Source organism: Urocitellus parryii, chromosome 15 (genome assembly GCF_045843805.1).
Source record: "Urocitellus parryii isolate mUroPar1 chromosome 15, mUroPar1.hap1, whole genome shotgun sequence".
NCBI lineage: Eukaryota > Metazoa > Chordata > Mammalia > Rodentia > Sciuridae > Urocitellus > Urocitellus parryii.
Genome location: NC_135545.1, coordinates 18,125,853 through 18,137,308, shown reverse-complemented (window position 1 = coordinate 18,137,308; position 11,456 = coordinate 18,125,853).

The window sequence follows — 11,456 nt, the reverse complement described above, 5'->3', positions numbered from 1 at the left end:
ACATTAATTCCTTCATAAGGGTGGAGCCTCCATGTCCTAATTATCTCTTAAATGTCCTACCAGCTCTCAATGCCATTCACCTGGAGATCAGGTCTCCAAGACATGAATTTGAGGGAACAAACCAGCCTCCTCTCAGGAACTTGAATCTTAGACAAATAATACAGAATGGAGAGCATCTTTAGGGAGAAATGACTGGGTTGGGGGGCAGAGCAGAGGCCAAACCTGAAGCATCCACATCTTGTACATCCTGTTCCTGGGTGACAGAGGCCAAAGTCCTTGAGAATAGAGCCATTGCCTAGCTCCCATCAAAACTCTGAGCCCATGATAGCTCCCTCTAAACCATTTTGTAGGCCATGCCACCTGACATCTATTACCCTGTGTTAATTGGAAGTGTCTACATTTATTATTGATGGATATCATTTATGAAAAAAAAATGTCTAGGGATGATCATGGAATCAAAAAGCGAAATCTGCTTTTTAGCTAACTGTCGCTCAGTTATTCTGACACTCCCTGCACACGCCAAAAGTGGTCTGATTCTTGTTTAACCAAAGCTGGGAAATGTCTATGTCATCTTTATTCCTGAAGCTCCGTCATCACACAAGAAGCCACCAAGATGAGACCGAGAGAAAGCCCTTGGATTTGCCACAGGAGACCCAGGCCCTCCAGGCTGGGCTGGGGTTCTGGCTGAGGCGTCGGGGAGGGTGATGGCGGGGCCCAGGGCACGCTGTTGGGTTTGTTCTGTGGGATTGATGCAGGGAGAGGCTTTCCAGTATTTTGGCCCAGTGTACAAGATCTTATCTGCAAAACCCTAGCACTGTGCCTGGTCCCGAAACCATGACAGAATTAAGCCTGCAATGACCCAGTTACCGGGTGAAGGCAGTACGGCTCTGGCATTGCTATTTACCTTCCAGGGGCGCGTGTGTTAATTCCCTGACTATATTTTCAGAGCACATTTGCCCCTTGAAACTGTCTGCCCCCATAGTCACAGTGTGGAGCAGTAACTTGAATTCATCAAAGCGAATTAATCCAGCTCCTTTTTTTCAACTTGCCGTTTTTCATTTTAAGTTGTCATGGGAAAATAACTCTTAATAAATCCCTTTAAGCACAGGGAACTAGGGCAATTACTGACATTTTAAGAATTATTGAAACATTTTAAAGTTTTTTTTTTGATTCATGTTCTACAGGACATAAGTAATCCTTTTTTTTTTTCTTTCTTTCTCTTTCTTTCTTGGGAAGCGCTTCAATTAATTTCAAGGACAGACATCGGGCACACAGACTGTTCAGATCTAATTAATTATCTGACTGTGCCCACAACAGTCACACCTTCAAAACATTTGAGGCTGTAGCTAGTCATCTGAGATTCTCCCACACTGAAATGATTGCACACACCCTTTGGGGCAATGACAGATATGTACAGGGTGAATTGTAACACCTGAAGAGGGGAATCAAGTTTTGTTTCTTTATTAGTGACTCATTAATTTAGTCATGCATTAAATTTTCAATATCTGATGTAAAACATTTGAAATCCTGAGGTGGTACCTTGAACACAAACACACAAGTTGCGTTAACCAACCGCATTAATATTTTCTACTATAAATTGCATTAGAAATCCAAAGAGTAATGGTGGAAAGAGTAATGGTGGAAAGATCCCTGGAATGATTTTTTTTTTAATTTTGTTTTTTGAGTTGTAGATAGAATGCCTTTATTTTATTTGTTTATTTTTATATGATGCTGAGGATTGAACCAGTGCCTCACGCATGCTAGGCGAGCCCTCTACCACTGAGCTACAGCCCCAGTCCCCCAGGGAATGATTTGGCTCAGAAAACCACTAGTGAACAATTCTAGTGTAGCCCTGTGGTAGATTTTTTTCAGCTTTCCATACACAGGAAACGGATGGCCAGTCATTTTCTGCCATGGGAGAGACCTGTCTATGCCAAGTGACCTTGACTTAGACTTGACTTACTGCATTAGAGTGTGCATTTGGTGCCCCAGTAATCTCAGTGACTCAGGAGGAGGCTGAGGCAGGAGGATCCAATGTTTGAGGCCAATCTTGGCGACTTAGTGAGACCCTGTCTCAAAATAAAAAGCAGAAGGGGGCTGGAGTTTGAGCTCAGTGGTAGAGCGCTTGCCTCACGTGTGCAAGGCACTGGGTTAGATTCTCAGCACCACACATCAATAAGTAAATAAAAGTCCATCAACAACTAAGGAATATTTTTAAAAAGACATAAAATAAAAAGCTGAAAAAAAGGGCAGAAGTGGAGCTCAGTCTGGCACATTCAAGGTCTTGGGTTTAATCCCCAGCACTGCCCAAAAAAGTGGGGGAGGGTAGAGTTTGACCCAAACATGCATTTGATTTTTTTTTTAAATCTTTATTTTTGCATGTATTTGTAAATTTTAAAAATAGAATAAGAGAAAAAAAATTAATTGACCTTAAACCCCCTCTTGGAAAATCTACTTTAGCTCAACTGTAATAAGGCAAAATTATAGAATTTAACAGCCACACATCAGTGAGTGTTGAAAGCCAAATTCTTTCTATTTACTCCATGAAAATGATATTATGCCAGTTTTTCTTTTTTTTTTTTTAATGCCACACGTCTTATCAGAGTCACAGTTGAGTAGTGGTATGTAGGTTTGCAATACAAAAGCAAAAAATAAGCATCCAGACAGGCCACAACATGCAGGGTGCACTAGGCGCTCCATCAAACTCATCTTTTCTTTGGCACAGGAGTTTGGAATTCACTGCTCCAAGGAAACTATTGCCTGTGAGTTCCAGCCTGGGACCCTGACACTGGCAGCCGGCTCAGTGGTGAAAGTCACCTGTGACTCAAGTGGTTTCTGAAAGGCAAGAGAGACAACCCTGTGAGACACAGGTGGACACCGGCTCCGTTTCTCACAGGTGTCAGCTGTAGCCAAGAGAATCTGGCAAGAGAGGGGCAAGGAGCTAAAATGAGGCATATTACCAGAAAAACTGGACACAATAGGTCAAAATATTCCACTTGGATATTGCTATGGTTTGTCCCCTGTAGACCTTGTATTGAAATTTGGTCCCCACCATAACAGAGTTGAAAGGTTGTGGGAGCTTTAAGGGGTGTTTGTGTCCAAAGTTCCAACTTAAGAAGGGATTAGTGCTGTTCATTCATGTGGGAGGGCATGGTTGTCACAAGAACAGGTTGTTATAAAGTGAGTAGGTTCACATATATCCTTCTGCACGTGCGCGCCTCCCTCTGTTCTTCCGCCATGTTAGGCTGCAGCATGAGGCCCTCACCGGAAGCAGAGCAGATGCTAGCTCTATGTTCTGGGACTTCCTAGTCTCCAGAACCATGAGCCAAGTAAACCTCTATTCTTTATAAAGTATCCAATCTGAAGCACTTTGTTATAGTAATGGAAAATGAGCTAAGATAATTATGGTTACTGAATGAAGAAAAAGCAGTTTAGACCCTAATAACTGAGAGAAGTGCAGTATTTTCAAGTGCCTGTGACCTGGCTGTTGCTGATCTATTTCTTAGTTCATGTGGACTAAACAAAACTGAGGTTGTGCCCTCTACTCTGAGGTCTCTGCCACCACCTAGCCCTTCTAATGGGGAGATTGTGAGGCACAGTGGCTAACTCCTGTTCCGAGTTGTTCTATTGGTTCCAAAAGGGCCACATTTTTTTTTTCCTTTACCTTTTTTAAGCAACCAGAAAAAAGAAATTCACATTAAGGAATCAATTGCTGATGAAAGGCTAATTTGCAGGAAGTCTTTATTATCCGAGGACAAATAGTACTTATGGAATGACTCCACTTAAAACAGGAGCCCAAATGTTATATATAGTGAAAAAAAATTATGAGACTTGGGCTTCCCTTCAATGTTAAAGAAGCATTACAGAACGTCAGATTCATATTATTTGTCAGAAAACTTAAGTTAGAATTTTGCACAATTCTTAAAATGAACAGAGAACGAGTTAATGGGGGAGGTTTTGATTAAGGTGTGTGGTGATACTCCATGGATTTCCTTTTGGACTGTTCCAGTGCGATTACAAAGAGGTTCACTTGATTAATTTCCCCAAGAGCCTCCCTAATCCTTTGCAATTGAACTCATTCTCTTTCATGTGGGTAACTTATATCCATTGATTTCCCTTCTGCAGCAGTTCCCCTGAGTCTTGAATCATGTGACTCTGCCCGTGGCTTTGCTGGGTTACAGGCAGTCAGTTAGACATTCACAGGCTGTACAGTCTGATTTCTTTTGCAATTTCACTTAAGGTAGGTCTATTATACATGTATTGTATCCCACTTCATTGCCAGGGAGAGAATGACCCCCTCAAAGGGTCACCTAATAGGTGAATGGCTCCTCTTTGGGGTCAGAAGCAAATAAAACTTTGGCTATATTCCCCCCAAGTATAATACATTTCATTCTCCTCCTTATTTTCTAACTGTAACTGAGACTGCCACTTTTATTATATTGGAAAGACCTACTCTACCCTAAGATTTTTAAAAGACTATTTTTCTTAAGTTATTGGACTATTTTGTTGGTCCTTTTTATTCGACATGGAGTTTTATTGTGTTGTGAATAGTAGGAATTCCATATTTTTGGAATATATTTATATTTCCTTTATTGCCTAATAGAAAATATGCTCTTCTTTTCTTTTTTTTTTTGTGGGGGGTGGGTGGGTGGGTGGGTAAATGTTCCATGACAATTTGAAAAGAATGTACATTCCTTGACCAGTACAGCATTAATATATTTTATCTATTTACACACAGTTAGATGTTATTACTCGGTTCTTCCTTAATGGTTCTTAAAAATTGATTTATTGAGATATAATTCATATATATGTGATTCACTTATTTAAGTTACATAATGAAATATTTTTTAACATTTTTGTCTAGTTGTTGATAGACCTTTATTTTATTTACTTATATGCGGTGCTGAGAATTGAGCCCAGTGCCCCACACATGCTAGGCAAGTGCCCTATCACTGAGCTACAACCTCAGCTCAATATTTTTAGTATACTCACAAGACTGAAAAATAATCAATATATTCTAAGCTTAGCCTAGCTTATTAATATCTACTGTAGTATTTCTGAATAGTTCCATTTCACTTTTATGTTATTTTTATTACATACATTCTCCATGTTAAAAATCCAACAATAGGGGCTGGGGTTGTGGCTCAGTGGTAGAGCGGTTGCCTTGCATGTGTGAGGTCCTGGGTTCAATCCTCAGCACCACATATAAATAAACAAATAAAATAAAGGTATGGTGTCCATCTACAACTAAAAATATATTTTAAAAAAACGAAAACAAATAAACAAAAACCCAACATTACATTGGTATAATTAATGAATTATATGATCTCATGTTTTATAGAGAAATGGAGAAAAAAAAGAAAATACATAGTTATAGAGTTTATCATGTTATCTTTTTCTTTATCCTTTCTGATTCTCCTAATTTATTATTGTAGTTTGAGATAGCATCTTGAGTCCATTCTTCACCCCAACAGAGCCTTTGGTTACACTTCCCTTCTCTATAATGCTATTATCAAATATATTGCATTACTATATACTAATGACCCTCCAATTATATACACATTATTTGATTAAATAATTTTATAAATCAGTTAAGCGAGGAATATGCAATTATATACTCTTTTGTTGTTTTTACATAATTATCTTTACATGTGCATTCTCTCTCTCTCTCTCTCTCTCTCTCTCTCTCTCTCTCTCTCTCTCTCTCTTCTCCCCCTCTCCTCTTTTCACATTACTATCTGGAATTCCTCACTTTCTGCCTCAATATTTCTTGTCCACCAAGTGTGCTATCAACAAATTCAGAGTTTATCTACCTGAGAATGTCTTTATTTTGCTTTTATTTTCAAAAAGATAATTTTGTTGAATATAAGATTCTTGTTTGAATAAAACTTTGTTCTCTGCATGTGGACTACATCAACCACTGCCTTCTTACCACCATTATCCCTGATGAAAAGTCTGCTATTAATCTTACCAAGGATTCCTTGTGTTTGATGGGCATTTTTACAATGATGTATTTGGATGTGGATCCCTTTGGTTTTATTTGGAGTTTGTTGATCTTCTTGGCTGTGTAGGTTTTTCATCAAATTTGGGAAATTTCAGCCATTGTTTCTTTGAGTACTTTTAACACTCTTTTTTTTTTTTTTTTGGTCCTCTTTACTTGCCAGTTATTTTATGTGTATTTTGGTGCATATAATGATGTCTCACATTTTTCTAAGGCTTTTGTAATTTCTCTTCATTTTTTACTCTCCTGTCTTTCCAATTAAACACTCTATATTGATCTATGTTCAGTTTCAACCATTTTACTTCTGCCAGCTGAAATCTTCTGTTTGAGATGTTCTATTGAAGTTTTCATTTTGATTATTTTAATGTTCAACTCTAAAATCTCTATGTGTTTCTGCTGAAATAATTTTTAACATTTTTTTAAAAGATTAGTTGAGATATAATTCATATACCATACAATTAACTTATTTAAGTTATACAATTAAATTTTGGAAGTGTATTCACAAGGTTTTATAATAGTCACCATATTCTAAGTCCAACCTAACTTATCAGAATCTAATACAGATTTATAATGGCTTAATTATAATTATTATGCCCTAGCTATGATCTCATATTGATGTTCTTTATTTGATGTAATGTGGTCATCATCTCTTCTATTGATTCTTTAAGCATGGTTTCCTAATTTAGTTCTTTAAAATATTCATAATAGCTTCTTTGAAATTTTTGTCTGCTTTTTTTTAATCATATGAGCCCCTTCAAGTCCATATTTTTGAAATATTTCTATACCTGATCTGTTGAATAATGAGAGGCATATTGAACTATCCCACCAGGGATTGGGTAAGTAGCTCAGTGGTAAGGAACTTGCCTAGCATGCACAAAGGCCCAGGTGTCTATCCCCAGAATTTTAAAAAAAAATTACATAATCTCACTTTAAAACATGGTTTTGGCTGGTGCAGTGGTGCAGGCCTATAATCCCAGTGGCTGAGGAGGCTGAAGCAGGAGGATCCTGAGTTTAAAGCCAGCCTCAGCAAAAGTGAGATGCTAATCAACTCAGTGAGACCCTGTCTCTAAATAAAATACAAAATAGGGTTGAGGATGTGGCTCAGTAGTTGAGTGCCCCTGAGTTCAATCCCTGGTACCAAAAAGAAAAAAAAAAAAGGAATTTTGTGCATTTTTCCCTTTATATTTTTAACTTCAAGCTTTATAATTAATTTTAAGGTTACCAGGGATTGTACTCAGGGGCTATCAACCACTGAGCCACATCCTCAGCCCTTTTTATTTTTAATTTTGAGATAAGTCCTCACTAAGTTGCTTAGGGCCTTGCTAAATTGTTGAGGCTGCTTTGAACTTGCAATCCTCCTGCCTCAACCTCTTGAGCTGCTGAGATTACAGGTGTGCACCATGACACCCAGCTAGCTTTATAAGTTTTGGTGCTGTTACTAGGCACATAAAAGGTTTTTCTTTTTTCTAACATGGTAATATTTAATACTGAACAGGTATAAATTATATTTATAAAATATTCATGAGATAAATAAAAATGACAAAACAAACATTGGAGTAGCTACCCATCAAATTTGAGAAAAAGGATATTATCACTAATTTTTTTTCACTTTTTAGTTTAAGAAGTGAATTTGGAGAATTTATACTATCAGATATCAAGACCATTATGTTACCATAATCTGACGATGTAATATTGGCACATGGTAGACAAACAGACCATTGGAAAACAACAGAGTCTGAAGATAAACCTTCACATACATAGAAACTTATTTTATGATTAAGGTGACACGTATAAGAGTCACAGATTGATTTGCAGTACCTCATGTAGGAACCCTGTGTGCGTTATACATGTTGCAAATATTTTACACTGTTGGAGCTAATTTTTAACCTTTTAACTTAAACTTTGTTTTGTTTTGTTTTCCAGGGTTGTTTTTTTTTTAATTTTTTATTTTAGTTTGTATGTGTTCAGTTCGTTGACAATTTCTTTTTGGATTCTAGGTCTCATGAAGCGATGAACTATTGAGTAGAACTTTCTCCAATCCTGATTTATAAAAACATTTCCCTCTAATCATTTAACAAGTTTTTTTTTGTTTTGAAATTCTTAGACCTTTAACTCACCTAGGACTGGCGTCTCAAAGAGAACGTGGCAGACATCTAACAAACAGCCCATTGTCACTTCCTCATTTATTTACGGGACCTTTCCTTCCCCGCCTGAAGGGCTACACTTTTCATCATCTACACTCCCACAGTGAACTGTCTGGGATTTGAAGCTGTCCTGGTCTACTTGTCTGTTCTTGGGCCAATACCATGTTGTTTGCACAGTTATAACTTAATAGTCTATCTTGATTTCTGGTGGGGTAGGTGTCCTTTCATTAATTCTTTCCCAAGTCCCTGTGAATTTGTAGGGTGCTTGTTAAGGTCTTCTGAGTCTCGATCAATCGATGCCCAGGTCTAGGTTGTGTAGGCTGAAACTACACAAAACTCATAGGCCAGATTCTCAGAAATGTCTCTGATGCTAGGATTCACAGAAGCAACCACAAAAACACACTTGGCAGAAATATGATCTCCGGCTTCCACGGGGCCTCATGCTACCCCGGTCTCACCTTTCCAGAGTCAGTTTTGCTATTTTTCTTAGCTCCAGCTGTAACATTTGGCTCTTTCTGTAAACTACCATCTGTCTGTTTTCTCCTGCAGGATGAACTTTCCACTGATTTTCCCAGAGTCAATACAAGCATAATATGGGAACTGCTCAATTTTCTAATGGGAAACCTATAGACTTACCCCCTAAATCCATCTTTTCCTCTTTGCTCTCAGGTTAAATTGAAAGTCCCACCTTCTCCCTCCCACACTAAACTAAGCTCTATGAAGTCAGATCTGGTTCCATCCCCTCCCGTGCCCTCAGGGAATGGCTCCTCTCAGTCCTCTCTGTGTTTAAACATGCCTGTCCCTCCCATTCTCTCACTAGCACACACACACACACTCACACGCCTTTGGCTCCAGGTTTTCCTGCAGAGATCTTGCCACAGAGCTTGCCACGTTCAAAGTCACGCTTCTAGAAAAAGCTGTGTAAACTCTTTGTTTTCTGCTCCTCTCATTCATTTTTCAGCCTCCAGTAAAGGTCACCCTTCACTCACATTCCTACCTCCAGTCTAGCTCTCTTCTATTTTCTTGGCAAAGCTTTCCTGCCTTCTTACAGCTCTCAAGATAAGATCCAAACACCTTGGAAAGGTCTGTATCTTCAGTTCCCTCCAACACCTCAGCCCTCTCCAACCGGAAACCCTGTTCACAACAGGCCGCTCACTGTCCCTGACTTCTCACCGTGCCCTTGCCTGGTCTTTCCCTCTGTAGCTGTGCCTTGCTAACTTCTGCTCACCTTCAGAACTCCAGCAAGGAGGTGAGACGTGTTTCACCACCACTGCAAGACTGGAGAAGCAGCCCCACTTTGTGTTTCTCTGGCACCCAGTGCTTCTCCACTGTGGGGGACATTCTTCATATCCTTGGCTTCTCTCTCTCTCCATGTAGACTGAGACTCTTTGGGAACCAGGTCATTTCTTAATCACTGTCTAACCCCTACGTTTAGCAAAGTACCTAGCTCCTAACAGATGGACTATAGATATCTGCAATGAACCAAGAAGTAGCTCCTGTAACAGAGGAGCTGGAGAACTTAGCATAACCATGATTGTAGCCAGCACTGGAAATTTAGCAAACCCCTATCTTAAAAATAAATAAATAAATAGCCTAGGGGAGTAGCTCAGTGATAGAGCATCCTGGATTCAATCCCCAGTACCAAACAAACAGAGAAGGTAAGCTATTTGCTTATTTCATTCTCTCATTCATTTTTATTGCAGTTTTAAGAAAAACACATACCATAAAATTCACCATCTTAACCATTTTTGAATATATGGTTCGGTAGTGTTAAAGTATGCCTTGTAGTTGTTAAACAAATCTCCAGAACCTTTCATCTTGCAGAACTGAAATCCTATCCTCAATAAACAATTCCCCATTTCCACATGTCCCCAACCCCTGGTGATTATTATTCTACTTTCCACATCTATGAATTTGACCACTTCATATCATACTCAGTGCCTCACATAATGGCGTCATTCAGTATTTGTCCTTTACGACTGGCTTATTTTACCTACCTCAATACCTCAAGCTTCATCCATGTCTTAGCATATGACAAATCTCCTTTCTCTGTAAGGCTGAGTATTCTGTTGTATGTATGTGCCATGTTGTATTCACCCATTCATCGGTGAACATCTGTGAACCTCTGTGTTGCTTTCACCCATCTGTGTTGTTTGTTTTTGCTCAGGACTGAGCCCTGGGCTTCATGCATGCTAAACAAATTCTCTACCACAGGACTAACCCCCAGCCTGCACTTGTGATTTTTGATGATGATTTTCTATGGTACTTATAATTCTGGGTTTTGTTTTTAACAAGTTTCTGAACCCACAGATTGAAATATAGTATGAAAAATAAGGTCTAGAAATATATGCTTTCTAGAAATACAAAGAGATCACTTCTCAGCCTTTTGGCTGAGATCAAGTGTAAAAATTCAAAGGCCTTTATTAAATACAAGCTGTAATTACTATTATAAAGTTGTTTGCACTTTTTATAATAAAAAGCCTTGTCATTAAAATATGTTTATTATGTATTTCCCTTCATTAATCCTTATTAAAAAGAGAAGTATATGTAAAATTTGGTATCAGTTTAATTTGTATAGGAGAATGAATTGAATATAATAGATTTTCCTAAGACCAATCCTTTAACTTATAAAATTCTTTCTTTAGAATTACTTAAGAGTCTGCAACTAGAAATATATGTATATTTCTTTCAAAGCTAACTGTGCATTTCCTTGTGAAAGAAGGAACACAAATAATTAATCTTAGTTTGTTCAAATAACAGAAAATGAAGAGGAGAACATTCTTCATGGATACCTGAGATCAAGTCAGGGTGGATGGAGTTCTATGCATTAATGGTCAAATTATAGCTCAATCCATACAACTAGGTATTCAGTCAGAATTTCCTCAAGGGATAAGAAGATAAAAGAAAGAAAATTGATGAAAAATTCTGTAATAGCCTCAGTCATAATCCTCTTACTTTAAATCAGTTACTCACATTAGGCAAATCTTTCCTTCCAAGCATCATTTCATTTCTTCCTGTTGATTTTGAGAATTTGGTCATCACTGGTTGGGACTCTTTTAAATGACATTTTTATAGATTCTTTCTCTGTTATTGTAAATAATATAGTTTACTTCCCTGTATCTTTGCATACATAATTGATAATGTCCAGGTGTCCTCCAGAAAGATTTTACCATATTACTTTCTCCCTGAACATATATGAAAATTTCCTTGCCTTTCCATTCACACTATATGTTAACATACTATTTTTGATGATTTATAATCAGACAGGCAAAATGTGGTATCTTAATTTAAGTCTGCTTCATTAAAAAAAA